General features: G+C 37.2%; 1 protein-coding gene across 2 annotated transcripts in view; it reads right to left on the minus strand.

Moving 5' to 3' along the window:
• tay (tay bridge kinase) overlaps nucleotides 1–15112 on the minus strand; it is a 170595-nt gene that overhangs the window by 13371 nt on the left and 142112 nt on the right. The window lies entirely within an intron of this gene.

Consider the following 15112-nt stretch of genomic DNA (forward strand, 5'->3'; position numbering starts at 1 on the left):
ATTGCTAGACGACGTTGAGGACGACAGCATAAACAATTGCTGTTGTGCCGTTGTCGTGGTGTTGCTACTTGCCTTCGATGATATAGAAGATTCAACAATTTTTGATGATGATGACGACGACAATGAGCCTGAGGCAACATTTCCAGTTTCTTTGTTAGCCAACAAATTTGTTGTTGTAGCTTGTGAATTATTTTTTGATCTGGAGGCATTAGTTGTTGTTGACTGGCGTTGTTTGGTTTTGTTTGATGTTTTGGTGTTTGTTGTTGAAGAGGAGGAGAGATTTGTTTTACCAACAGCCGTTGTTGTTGCTCCTGTTGCTGCTGTTGTAGTTGTTGCAGTTGCTGTTGTAGAACGGTTACCAGCCGCCGTTGAAGTGGATGACTGTGAAGCTTGTTGCATGGCTGCGGCAGTAGCGTTGTTGTTGTTGTTGTTATTGTTATTGACTGCCGTACTTTGTGTTGTTGTTTTACCAGTAGAGCTGTTCTTCGTGGAGGAGGAGATTGCTGCTGCGGTCGCCCCAACAACGACTGCGGCAACGGCTGTTTCAGCAGCAGCAGCTGCACAAACACCATCCTGTTGTTGTGCATTGCTACTGGAAGACTCAACACGTACAATAATCGCTATTTTGTTAACTTGTCTCTAATGTCGTTCCGTGTGTAACTTTACGATTTGCCGCCACCCTTTGTTGCACAAATCGCAAATGACACGGAATTTTCAACACCAATCACACAACAACAACGATGAGATAATCACAATCCAAATGTTAGTGGCTGCAATTGTAGCCAATGATTTGTTGGTTATCTTTTTTTGTGTGAAAATATCTCACTTTTAGGAATTTCTTTTCGTTTTTTTATCCTTCCTTCTGGTTTTTTATGATTCCACAAGTTACTGGTTTTTAATCACATAGATTTTTAAAAAGTTTTCACCGTTTATGATTTACTGGTTTGTCAAAATCATCTGATTTTGCCTTTGATAGGGAGATCTTGGTGTTTCTCTTTGTACTATCTCAAAGTTTCTTTTTCACTCATTGGAAGAGAACTTATTACTCTCGTTGTTTTATAATAAATATTTGTTTTTGTATGTTTTATCATATTTAAAACATTTTATAAGCGATTTATTTGTTGATTTTTTTATAAAATATCACTTGTTTTCTTTATGGCGGGAACACGTTGTTGTTCTTTCACTATTATTTTTATTTGTCTGTCACTCATTACAAGGTAAGAGTAGATGAGAGGTGAGTAATCCGTTTCAGTTGTGAGGGTTTCTTTGCATTTTAATATTAGTTTGTTTTATTAAATTACACATTTGCTTTTGTTTATTAAACTATTGCTTTTTTATAGTTGTAAAGAAAATTGTTTGCATATCGCTCGGCTTTATGAAGAATTGTTTCGTGCACTGAATTTGTTGTTTATTTTATTATGAGAGTACGTGAGTTGCAATTAGGAGCACTACTCTCCACTATAAAAAAATACATAAAATTTAACATTTTAATCAGCTGTTTCGTTTGTTTTGGAAATGATACTGTATGCCGTTGACCTTTTTATCATGTCCTTGATGCCAAATAGGATATTTTAAGTTCCATGTACATTATCAGAGACTATTTCTTTGAGAGTGAATGAATCAAAGTCAAATGTCATAAATCTGTGTTCTGGGTGTAAAAGTAGAAAGGACTGAACAAAAATTCACCGATTATGACAGAAATTTATAAAGAAAACATTCCGATCTAAGAATCAGTTTCATTTTATTGTGCCCCTAATGCCAAACAAGATTTTTTAGATGCATTAAAAAATAAGTAAGTTGTAATAAATGATTTTCTCTGACTTCTACTGGTATTGAATTACTACATATCTAGATAATCATGCAACCAAAATCAAGTGTCAGAAATCTGGGTGATGTGTGTGACAAGAGAAGACTGCAAAAACTTCGGGGACTATGAACAAAAACAAAAAAAAGCCTAAAAATTACCATTATGAATGACCATGTCTACATTGGAGGTCATGCGTGGAAGAAAATACAACCATTATTAACAGTAATTTATTAAATACATAATAGCGTCAGTTGCAAGCAAAGTTATCTTAATAATAAAATCTGATTTTTGTATTTTTTTTAGAGAACCGATCTGTCAAATGTCCAGGAATCTGATGTGTGTTATGTGTGGGAAAAAGACGTGGCCTGAAATATATCTCTACACCACATCTGGGTGAGCACGCAGTGGACAAAATTAAAACTTGGCGAGTAAAATATATAAACAAGTAAAAAAGTATCAGTCGGCTTTGCTGACAGAGATATATATACCTTCAGCCTGTGTACAGTTTGTCAAGTAATTGTTTTCGAACCAAGAAAACTAACATTTTTCTGTATTAATTTATGAAAAATGTCTGATAATTGTGATGAAAATGTCGGGTTTTTTGCAAAAAATAGTTAGTCGACTTATTTAAGACAAGATAGGATAAATAAATAAAAAATTAATCCACAAAGTCCAACAAAAAGTAACGAAAACCAATAACTACATGTAATGTATGTTGTCAAATAAATGTTTTCGAAATGTAGTGAAGTTCCGAAACATCCCATATTTTTGGTAAATTCTTGAAAATCATGACATTTTATGAATGTTATTCTTAAAAACGGTTAACTTCTAACAGGTATCAACAATATTAGGCATAGAATACCCCTACTAGGAGGGTTACCATATGGGCCAAGGGAGTACCAGGTCACATTACATGTAAACAGGGTCCTATAAGTCTTATACCGGGAATATCTGAAAACTAAGGTGTTTTTTGAGTTTTTTAGTTCACTAGGATGGACTGCCATCAAATATATAAATATAACCTACAGCATAATTAGATCAGAAGGGTTGCCACATCGACTAAAAAGGTACCAGGTTATATAAAAAGTGAACGAGGCCACCTGGGCCCCGAAACAGGGCACCGAAGTTTGTTTTTTACTTAAAATTAATTAAGGGATAATAGCATTTCACTAAACAATCGGACATATCGAAATAGGAGACCAATATTGCTTAGAAATGTATGGGGTAAAGCTTTCGACAATTTTCAGAAATGCATACTTCGACCTATTGGACACATTTCGCGTACTCTGCAGTACTACAGTAGTACATTTTTAAGGGGAAAATTATGTTGATGGCTAAATAATGCTTCAGTGTTAGCATGGAAGCCAAAAAACTTAGAGAATTCCTCTGAACTGGCTATAAATAGTTGAAATCGGAGGTCTATTAAAAATCAGCATAGACTGACAATATCTTATATATGCATTTCTAAGCGATTTTCGTACTTTTATGTCATATTTTGGTTTATGTAGGAGAATTCTCTTATCCCTTAATTCAATTTGAGTTAAATAAACAAATTGTAAGCCCTGGTTATGGATCCAGGTGGCCTCGTTTACTGTTTATATAACCTTGCACCTTTTAGTTGTTCTGGCAACCCCACTGATCTAATTATTCTGTAGGTAATATTTATTGTAATTGATGGCAGTCCATCCTGGAGAACTAAAAAAACTCATAAAACGCCTTAGTTTTCAGATATTCCCGGTATAAGACCTATAGGACCATGTTTACATGTAATATGACCTGGTACTCCCTCGGGACATATGGTAACCCTACTAGTAGGCATATTCTATGCCTTATATTGTTGATACTTGTCAGTAGTTAATCCTTATTAAAAATAAAACTCATAAAATTTTATGATTTTCAGGTATTTACCGAAAATATGGGTTATTTTGGAACCTCCATTAAATTTCGAAAACATTTATTTGACAGCTTAAATTACATGTAGTTATGGGTTTTCGTTATTTTTTGTTGGACTACGTGGGTCAATTTTTTATTTATACATCCTATCTTGTCTTTAATAAGTCTACCAACCATTCTTTGCAAAAAACCCGACATTTTTATTTCAATTATCAGTCATTTTTCATAAACTAATGCAGAAAAATGTTAGTTTTCTTGGTTCGAAAACAATTACTTGACAAACTGTATATTGAAACAGTTTTTTTCCCCAAAAAAAAACTTATGTATTTATAGGGGGTTTCAAAATTTTGGTCATATGAACCGAGAAAAATGTTGATTAAAGTTCAAAAGTTTTGCGGAGGAGGTACTTAAAGGAATGGACCTACATATACCATGGGGGTGCCATAGGGGGTTTTTACAACCTTCGGGCTGTTTTCTCAAGAAGGGACTTGCCCCTGAAAAAACATTTTCCATCATAATTGAGGCAGCGAACGTAAGCTGCTTCAACAAAAATCAAAGTGATTCGATAGCAGGTCTTAAAGTGAACTTATCCGAAATTTTGTGTGGGGGTTTTTTGAACTTTCATGCTATTTTCTCAGGAAGTATGGACTTGCCCCTGATGAAGCTTGTACTTTCGTATGGGGGACAGTGAATACAAGTTGCTACAACAAAAACCAAGGCGATTCGAGAGCAGGTCCTAAACTGAACATTTTCGAAATTGTGTGTGGGAGGTAGCCGAAGGAGTTTACGGATTGAGTGCATATTGGAACCTCATCTAAGTCTGGTAGAAGTTTTACGATGTGCAAAGTATGGACCAAATCGGTTACTCCCTTCAAGAGTTATCGTGGGCACAAATCTTCCGAACATTTTCAAACTTTTGTAGGTGAGATACCGGAAGGAGTGGACTGATATAATCCATATTCGAACTTTAGCTAAGTTTGGACAAAATATCACGAAAGCCAAATTTTGGACCGAATCGGCAGATCTGTTCGCGATTTATCTTGCGCTCCAACCACTACACACGGTGTCATAGGGGTTTTGTGCAACTTTCAGGCTATTTTCTCGGGAAGTATGGACTTGTCCCTGATGAAAGTTGTACCGTCGCATGGGGGGCAGTGAATACAAGTTGCTACAACAAAAATCAAAGCGATTCGAGAGCAGGTCCTAAACTGAACTTATCCGAAATTTTGTGTGGAAGGTACCCGAAGGAGTGGACCGTTTGAGTCCATATTGGAACCTCATCTAAATCTGGTAGACATTTCACGATGTGCAAAGTATGTACCAAATCAGTTAAGCCCTTCAAGAGTTATTGTACGCACAAATTTTCCGAACATTTTCGAAATTTTGTGGGTGAGGTACCGGAAGGAGTGGACCGATATAACCCATTTTCGAGCTTAAACTAAGTTTGGACAAAAAATTTAACGAAAGCCAAATTTTGAACCGAATCGGTTGATCCGTTCGAGAGTTATCGTGCGCACCAGCCAGCCAGACAGACGAACGGACAGGGCTAAATCAAATCCAAATTGTCTGAAACACATTTCGTCCAAACATACCTGGGGTCTAAAACCATTATTTCAATGAGGCACATTTTGCCCGTATGAAAGTGTATATACCCTCGTTAGCATAAATGCTGAGGGTATAACAAATGCCCTAAAGTATAATTTTGAATGTCCCTGGCGAAGTCGGGAATGTGAGAGAAGAGAAAACTCGACAAAGGTTAACAAAATTGTGCATCTTGTCTAAATAACCAATCAACCAAAAATACAATAACAAAAATTCCATTTGGAGTGGGAGAATTGAACAGAAATTGGGTAAAGAAATTGTCGATTCAGTTATAAAGCGATTTTTATGATGAAGTGGCAAACATTTCAACTGCATCCCGTAAGGGACAAGGGAGAAGTCTCTTATATTAATGAGTGCACGCAGATTCATATTGGTTCAATAATAAGGGACCTCCGTGTCTTATGACACTACACTGAGGGGATTTAAACTCGCCGAAAATTTTGGTATTCCGGTCAGCGATTGACCTTCTGAGTGCAAGGCGGCCATGCTTTCCACTGCACCACGATGGTAATTTATAATTCGGTTATTTATTATTTCCAAGAACACATTTTCTAGACTAGAAGAAGAACGAATTATCACCAAAATCCAATACAAAAAGGTGAAAAAAAAAACGCAGAGGTTTACAAAATAAGGTGGTGAAGGTACCACAAGGTGTGGACCGATAAGCATCATCTTCCAAATTTTATGTGAGATTCGCAGAAATATTACGATAATCGAAGTTTGAACAACAATCGCAGTGTCCGGTTCGAGTGTTGGCATGTGCACCATCCACTACATATGATTAAATGAGAAAATATGGCAACATTGGTCAACTGACGTTGGACCATGGTTGAATACATGGCAGAATAAGAAGGTTTTACATCGATAACATTAATCGGTCAATTTACCACACCAAACGTCAAAATATCGCATTACTGTGAATTGCTTGTTTACCTTTTGTATACAATTTTATTCACAATAAAGCATTTTGACAATCAGCTGTTTTTACCACTGTACCTGTATTATTGTGCCATGCGTTGGACTCAAGAAATGATCAAACATTCAAAGTGTCACATAAAAACATCACTGAAGTCCCTTTAAAATTTGGCGCCAAACTATATCGCGACTTTATAACATGTCTCCCGAAAGAGGGGAAGTGCTGTCAACTGTCGTTTTTTACATAAGTTATTAACAAGCTCTTAAAAATAACTGATTTAATGAGTCTTCTCCATACACAATAAGGGGAACTTTTTTCAAGTCATGTCAGAAATACATAACAGACTGTTAAGTCATCATCAAACTACTGTCACATTTTAACTAAACAACACAGGCCGCCCCCCGTTTTATGATTTGGCGCCTTAATTTTATGACTCTCAGACTAGGTATATCATCAACTTGCGAAAGAGAAAGTGCTGTTAAAAGCTATTTTACCGCACTTTTGTGGTTTAGAAAATTAAGTCATTAGCCGCTGTACACTTCCCAACCCCATTCACACATTTGTTGGATATGAATATCAAACACAAAGTTAAGGTGTCATGTGTCAACAATTTCAAGCAAAAACTGTCTAAAGAAAAAACAAGTGTGAAGTTTTAAACAATACTATCTCCTACTAAAGGCAATACACCACCAAGAGTAGTAACCAAGTCTCCAATCCCCCCAAGGAATTTAACAAAGAAATACTTAGCCGCATGACTGCTGGCGGTAGCAAAGTTTAGCATGTCTGAAAACGTAAAACTTTATTGGCGTTGCTTTTCATTTAAATATTCATTTGGCACTTTACAAGTCCCCTAGCGCCACTTAAATTTGTTGTCACATTTTCCAGTATACCACGGTGAAGTGAGGTGACTCGGCGTCCCAACCAAAAAGAGAGTAAGATGAGATTATTTTAACATTTGCCAGCAAATTCCCAATGTGGGATTTTTCACTGACCACACCTGGAAACAGTAAATGGTGTGCAAGAGCATGTTTGTGTGTGTGAGTGGTGTAGCACACAATAAAATAGCCATGAAAAGTAAGGTGGCAGGCATGGTGGTTTTTTTGGTCTACCAGGTTAAATTGCGGAGCGCATATAAAACAATTTGTAAAGTAACTTTGTGTCATGTAGTAGTGGATAACCGACGGAACGAGCGAACGTAAGGAAAATAAGGGATTGAGAGACCATAATAATAATAAAAAACACACTACTATACTACTTAGTGCAGTGGAGAAAAAGAGATCTGGCTGGTTAGTTACGATACAGTAACCCCTCGATAAAAAGTAATTACCAAAAATGGGCTTAAAATTTAACGCTTAAAAACAACATTGCATAGTTATAGAAGGTGTTATAAGAAGATGTTACGTCAAAAACGGCTGATCATCCATGGCACAATAATACAGGTACAACGGCAAAAACAGCTGATTATCACACTAGTTGTCAAAATGCATTATTGTGAATAAAATTACATACAAAAGGTAAACAAGCAATTCACAGTAATGCGTTGAACAAATTTTGACGTTTGGTGTAGCAAGTGGTCCGAGTATTGTTATCGATGTAACACCTTCTTATTCCGCCATGTGATCATCATACTAGTTGTCAAAATGCATTATTGTGAATGAAATCACATACAAGAGGGAAACCATAGTGCAATTAAGAAGGTGAACCAGAAACTATAACAACAAAACTATATTGATTGAAAATACTTCAAGCTTTCATATGGTTTGTTCCCGTACTCTATTAAATGACAAAAGTGGTAAACGACTGTCATATAAAATGTGGCGTGTTTTGGTGTAAGGGAACGCAAAATGTGCAAAAGCGGTACACATTGTAACAACTTTTTAGTTTTGGAACGCTACTATAGGTTTTGTTTACGTGTTCATACATAATTCACAATAACAATATGTCTGTTCGATAACCCAAAAGTTTATACACATTTGTACAAACTTTTACAAAATGCTGTTCGAACTTGTAAAGTAAAAGAGAGCGAATTGAGAGAGAATTTTGGAGAGTTTTGGAGACTTTTGTTACTGAGAACTAGACAGCGGAATCTTATGCAACCCCTATTTTTGGTCCAATTTATGTCAAATTTTGGGACTGGGCATATTTTTTGCTTCTGATTACATTGCAAAATGCATAAATTTTTGCATATGCATAATTTATGCATTTTGCATATTTTCTTATGCCACAAATATTTCAATAATAGGTACAAAAATGTTTGTGTGTACAATTTTTCTGTTTAAAATTCTCTTCAGACAAGTCAATAAAACCTTCAAAATACCGAAAATCGAGAGGTATCGTTCTATGGGGGCTATATGAAGGCCTGAACCTAAACCGACAAATGTTAGGTGGAAAGTTTTTTACCTCCAAGGAAGACTTAATACCAAATTTCAGCCATTTCGGAGGGATATTGAGGGCACAACCTTCAAAATACCAGAAATCTGGATGTACCGTTCTATGGGGGCTATATGAAAGCGGGGACCTATACCGACAAATTTCAGGTGGAAAATTGTATACCCACAACGAAGACAAAATTCCAAATTTCAGTTATTTCGGTGGGATATTGAGGCCACAACCTTCAAAATACCGAAAACCGGGGCCTGAACCTAAACCGACAAATGTTAGGTGGAAAGTTTTTTACCTCCAAGGAAGACTTAATACCAAATTTCAGCCATTTCGGAGGGATATTGAGGGCACAACCTTCAAAACACCAGAAATCCGGAGTTACCGTTCTATGGGGGCTATATGAAGGCCTGAACCTAAACCGATAAATTTTAGGTGGAAAGTTTTATACCCCCAACGAAGAGCTAATACCAAATTTCAGTCATTTCGGTGGGATATTGAGGCCACAACCTTCAAAATACCGAAAATCGGGAGGTACCATTCTATGGGGGCTTTATTAAGACATGGGCCTATACCGATAAATTTTAGGTAGAAAGTTTTATACCCCAACGAAGAGCTAATACCAAATTTCAGCCATTTCGGAGGGATATTGAGAGCACAACCTTCAAAATACCAGAAATCTGGATGTACCGTTCTATGGGGGCTATATGAAGACGTGGACCTATACCGACAAATTTCAGGTGGAAAGTTTTGTACCCACAACGAAGACAAAATTCCAAATTTCAGTCATTTCGGTGGGATTTTGAGGCCACAACCTTCAAAATACCGAAAATCGGGAGGTAGCATTCTATGGGGGCTGTATGAAGACGTGGGCCTATACCGATAAATTTTAGGTAGAAAGTTTTATACCCCCAACGAAGACAAAATTCCAAATTTCAGTCATTTCGGTGGGATATTGAGGGCACAACCTTCAAAATACCAGAAATCCGGAGTTGCCGTTCTATGGGGGCTATATGAAGGCGTGGACCTATGCCGACAAATTTCAGGTGGAATGTTTTATACCCTTAACGAAGTCCAAATACCAAATTTCAGCCATTTCGGAGGGGTATTGAGGGCACAACCTTCAAAATACTGAAAATCGGGAGGTACCATTCCATGGGGGCTTTATTAAGACGTGGACCTATACCGACAAATTTCAGGTAGAAAGTTTTGTACCCCCAACGAAGAGCTAATACCAAATTTCAGTCATTTTGGTGCGATATTGAGGGCACAACCTTCAAAATACCAGAAATCCGGAGTTACCGTTCTATGGGGGCTATATGAAGGCGTGGACCTATACCGACAAATTTCAGGTGGAATGTTTTATACCCTTAACGAAGTCTAAATACCAATTTTCAGTCAAATGGAAAATCAAATAATTTTTAATTGTTAAATTAAATCTTTTCCGCCAAATTTCTTCTTTGTCAAATCAGCTGACTTCTTGCAAGTGATTGTAAATTGTTGTTCGATAACATTCTGCAAATTTTTAGCTTTGGGAGAGTAAAATTCATTGAGAGAAGTTACTGAGTACTTGCAAGTACTTTTTACTTGCGAAGTTATCGAACAGACCTAATGAATTTGACAGATTGAAATCAGCTGATCTTACTGTACCACCCATGATGTAAATATAAGGTGGGGTAAAATGGTGTGGTGGTTACTTTCAATCTGTGAAATTTTTTGTTATTGTGAAACATTTTGACAGATTGAAGAATTTTCGGTCAAAAAAGAGTTGCTGTTGTACTCTAGGCACATTGAATAAGGTAGCCGATTCGACAAATAGCAACAACAAAAAACCTCTTGTTGTACACACTTTAAATCAATGGTGGGCAAATTGCGAGAGACTCATGTATTTTTTACACTTTTGTGTGAGGCCGAGCATTTCTGCTTTAAATGTCAACATTTGTTATGTTTTAGTATGAAGAATTTTTGTTGTATGTTGTTTACAACAACTTTTTTGACATTTCATGTTCAATCAGCTGTGAGGCGTGAATCGGCTACCTTATTCCATGTGCCTTGGTTGTATTAGTTACGTGACCTGCTAAATGGATCTAGGTTCCACCTTATGCATTGCATCATGAGGGAAACAATAATAAACGAAATGTTGATGTTTGCCCAAAATTTAAACAATTTCTGGAACATCCTATTGCGTCATGGTTTCATTATTAGGGGTATTAAATGGTAAATTATTATACCCGCGTTGCTTCTAATCGGCAAATACTGTAGTTACAAACTTTAGTTAGTAAAGTCTATGTCTTTGTCAAGTAGTGTCCTTTCATCAGTTAGCCAAGTCTGTTGAGCAAAGCAACCGGCCATCCCAATTCAATTCCCGCCACTCATTGTTGGGGTCTTATGTTGTCTTACTTTTACAAAGCTTTGAGAAGAAGAAAAAAATTGTATGTTCATTTAGCTTAGATACTTTGGCTTGCCTTCCATCCATACCTACAACACACCATACCATCATTTGTATGGAGCTGCTGCTGTAGACACGTGAAATGGGGCGACGGGGCAAAATCCATTTTCATGGCACAAAGATCCTCAGTTTCACCCTCTCCTTCTATAACACCACCCCCCTTCCATGACCCTTCCTCCTTTGCTAGAACTTGTAGGTCGGTCTTTGATGTCAATGTTTGTAAAAATTTCTTTCTTGTTTGTATTTTAATAGTAGCAGCAGCAGCTTTTGTTGTTGTTGCTGTTGTTATTATTGCTTTTTTGTGGTTCTTTTGGTTGCTCTTATGGTGGTTGGTGTGGTGTTTCTTTCCAACGACAACAACAACAAAACACACAGAGTAATTTTCTCAAAGAAAAAAAAAATACAGCAACAACATAATAGTAGAAAAACGTCGTATAAACAGAAAAAGAAGAAGAAGAAAAAAATCCCCACTTAAGCTGTGTGGCGCGCATAGTAAAGCACTTAATTAGAGAAGCGATTACTTTACTACTTGAATGCTTAAACCGGGTATGTTTGTGTGTGCTTTGTAAAAGCATTCAAAAGTCTAAAGCATTGAATAAGGAGCATGGGGAGGTGCTCATGATGTTCCTCGTATTCATTTTTGAGTATGTCGGTCGGGTGGGGGGTTTGTGCACTTTGTGTTGTGATTATTGTAACGTGGACTTGGGCGGAGGTAGGGGTTTTTTTCTCTGCTTTAAACTTTCTCTTATAAATGAGTGTTGTTTGTTGCTTTTGTACATTGCTGTGAGTTTTATAAATAATCACAAAGTTCAGAGAGATGTTTTGCTCTTTCTATTCGGAAAATTCCTATTCAACAGTTCTATTTCAATGGTGGGCAAATTGCGAGAGGCTCATGTATTTTTTACACTTTTGTGTATGAGGCCGAGCATTTCTGCCCAACAGTGTTCTATTTATAAAGTGAATAAGTTGTAGTTACGTAGTATAGTTCGTATCATAGTAGGATGTACGTGAGTTCTTTGCTTTGTTATTATTAATGACAGTTAGGTGGTGATGCCAGATTGCAAATGTTTTGAAGCAACAACCTTGATTGTGAACAGGTCTAAACAAGATGCACATATTGTTGAGAAAACTAAGGTTGGAACATACATACGTTCGACATTGGGCTACCACTTTAGTAAGCAAGTATCAAGTAGTTCAAACTTTTGCCCCACGTTGGGCGCCATATTTATCAAAAACATTTATAAGTTGAAAAAGGTGTAATGAATAGGCCTCATAAAATAAAAAAACCCAAAAAATAAATTTAAAAAAAAAAAAACAAAAAAAAAAAATAAAAAAAAAATAAATTAAAAAAAATAAATAATAAAAAAAAAAACAAAAAAATGAATTAAAAAAATCAAGAACAAAATATGAATAAAAAAGACCCCATGTCCTTCATTGATTCTACACTTCAGCCGTGATACCATTTAAATATTTTTTAAGAGAGATGTCTTATGGCATGTTTTCCTAAGACGATTCGAATTCAAACTTGTTCGAATTACTACCAAACTTTTGTTGTGAAAAAAGCAAAAATATTGTAAGGCAACAGGAGTTTGGTAGTACTTGAATTCGAATCGCCTTTGTGAAACAGGCCATTCAAATAACGTTTCATGTATGCTTTTTTAGTTCGATATTTAAGAAAAATTATTTATCGAAGAAATGTCAAGAGCTGTTTCCAACGAGAACAGCGATGATTAAGGTAAGGAAAATCAATCAAAATGAAAGTCTTCGATAGAAAAACTATGTTTTAAATTCGGCTATTGGAATAAACTTTCGTTCGGAAACTTTCCTTAGTAAACAAATCTCAAATACTTTCAACTTTTGTTCCACTTTGGGCGCTATATAAGCAAATCAAAGTCCTCTATAGAAAACGCAAGTTGTAAATTCGGTTCTTGGAACAAACGTTTTGCATAGGACCAACTTAGTTATCAATTCTGAACGACCTCGAACTTTTGCCCCACGTTGGCCGCCATATTCATCCCAAAATGTTTTAAACTGAATGTCTTCGATAGAAAAACTATGTTTTAAATTCGGCAATTTGAATAAACTTTCGTTCGTAAAATTTTCCTTAGTAAACAAATCTTAAATATTTCGAACTTTTGTTCCGCGTTGGGCGCCATATAAGCAAATCAAAGTTCTCGATAGAAAACTCAAATTGTAACTTCGATTCTTGGAACACACGTTTTGCATAGGACCAACTTAGTTAACAATTCTGAACTACCTCAAAATTTTGCCCCACGTTGGGCGCCATATTTATCACAAAATATTTTAAACTGAAAAAGAGTTGCTGCTGCATACGCCACAAATCAAATAAAAACACAACAAAATATGAATAAAAAATACCTAAAACCTTCATTGATCCTGTACTTAAGCCCTCATCAAACAATACGATTTAAGTATATTTAAGCGCCCTCCAGTCATTTTAGTAAACTGGACTGTAGAGTCTCTTAAAACTTTCAGGTCGTAATCAGGTCCATAATGTGTACCTTCGGTAATAATTTCAAAGCAATAATTTTTAAAAGCAATCCTCGAATAGCGCTTTAAACGCACATAAGCGAAAATATTGATCTTTCCGAAAGAAAGGGTGCTTCGATAGACCCTTTCCGAAAGAAAGGGTGCTTCGATAGACCCTTTCCGAAAGAAAGGGTGCTTCTATAGACCCTTTCTGATAGAAAGGGTGCTTCTATAGACCCTTTCTGATAGAAAGGGTGCTTCGATAGACCCTTTCCGAAAGAAGGGGTGCTTCGATAGACCCTTTCCGAACGAAAGGGTGCTTCTATAGACCCTTTCTGATAGAAAGGGTGCTTCTATAGACCCTTTCTGATAGAAAGGGTGCTTCTATAGACCCTTTCTGATAGAAAGGGTGCTTCGATAGACCCTTTCCGAAAGAAAGGGTGCTTCGATAGGCCCTTTCCGAAAGAAAGGGTGCTTCGATAGACCCTTTTCGAAAGAAAGGGTGCTTCGATAGACCCTTTCCGAAAGAAAGGGTGCTTCGATAGACCCTTTCCGAAAGAAAGGGTGCTTCGATAGACCCTTTCCGAAAGAAAGGGTGCTTCGATAGACCCTTTCCGAAAGAAAGGGTGCTTCGAAAGTGCTTCCGAAAGAAAGGGTGCTTCTATAGACCCTTTCTGATAGAAAGGGTGCTTCTATAGACCCTTTCTGATAGAAAGGGTGCTTCGATAGACCCTTTCCGAAAGAAAGGGTGCTTCGATAGGCCCTTTTCGAAAGAAAGGGTGCTTCGATAGACCCTTTCCGAAAGAAAGGGTGCTTCGATAGACCCTTTTCGAAATAAAGGGTGCTTCGATAGACCCTTTCCGAAAGAAAGGGTGCTTCGATAGACCCTTTCCGAAAAAAAGGGTGCTTCGATAGACCCTTTCCGAAAGAAAGGGTGCTTCGAAAGTGCTTCCGAAAGAAAGGGTGCTTCGATAGACCCTTTCTGATAGAAAGGGTGTTTCCATAGACCCTTTCTAAAAGAAAGGGTGCTTCGAAAGTGCTTCCGAAAGAAATGGTGCTTCGATAGACCCTTTCTGATAGAAAGGGTGCTTCGATAGACCCTTTCTGATAGAAAGGGTGCTTCGATAGACCCTTTCTGATAGAAATGGTGCTTCGAAAGTGCTTCCGAAAGAAAGGGTGCTTCGATAGACCCTTTCTGATAGAAATGGTGCTTCGATAGACCCTTTCTGATAGAAAGGGTGCTTCGATAGACCGTTTCTGAAAGAAAGGGTGCTTCGAAAGTGCTTCCGAAAGAAAGGGTGCTTCGATAGACCCTTTCTGATAGAAATGGTGCTTCGATAGACCCTTTCTGATAGAAAGGGTGCTTCGATAGACCGTTTCTGAAAGAAAGGGTGCTTCGAAAGTGCTTCCGAAAGAAAGGGTGCTTCGATAGACCCTTTCCGAAAGAAAGGGTGCTTTGATAGACCCTTTCCGAAAGAAAGGGTGCTTTGATAGGTCCTTTCCGAAAGAAAGGGTGCTTCGATAGACCCTTTCCGAAAGAAAGGGTGCTTTGATAGGTCCTTTCCGAAAGAAAGGG

This window comes from Musca autumnalis, unplaced genomic scaffold, assembly GCF_047663935.1.
Source record: "Musca autumnalis isolate F117 unplaced genomic scaffold, ASM4766393v1 scaffold_3, whole genome shotgun sequence".
Lineage (NCBI taxonomy): Eukaryota > Metazoa > Arthropoda > Insecta > Diptera > Muscidae > Musca > Musca autumnalis.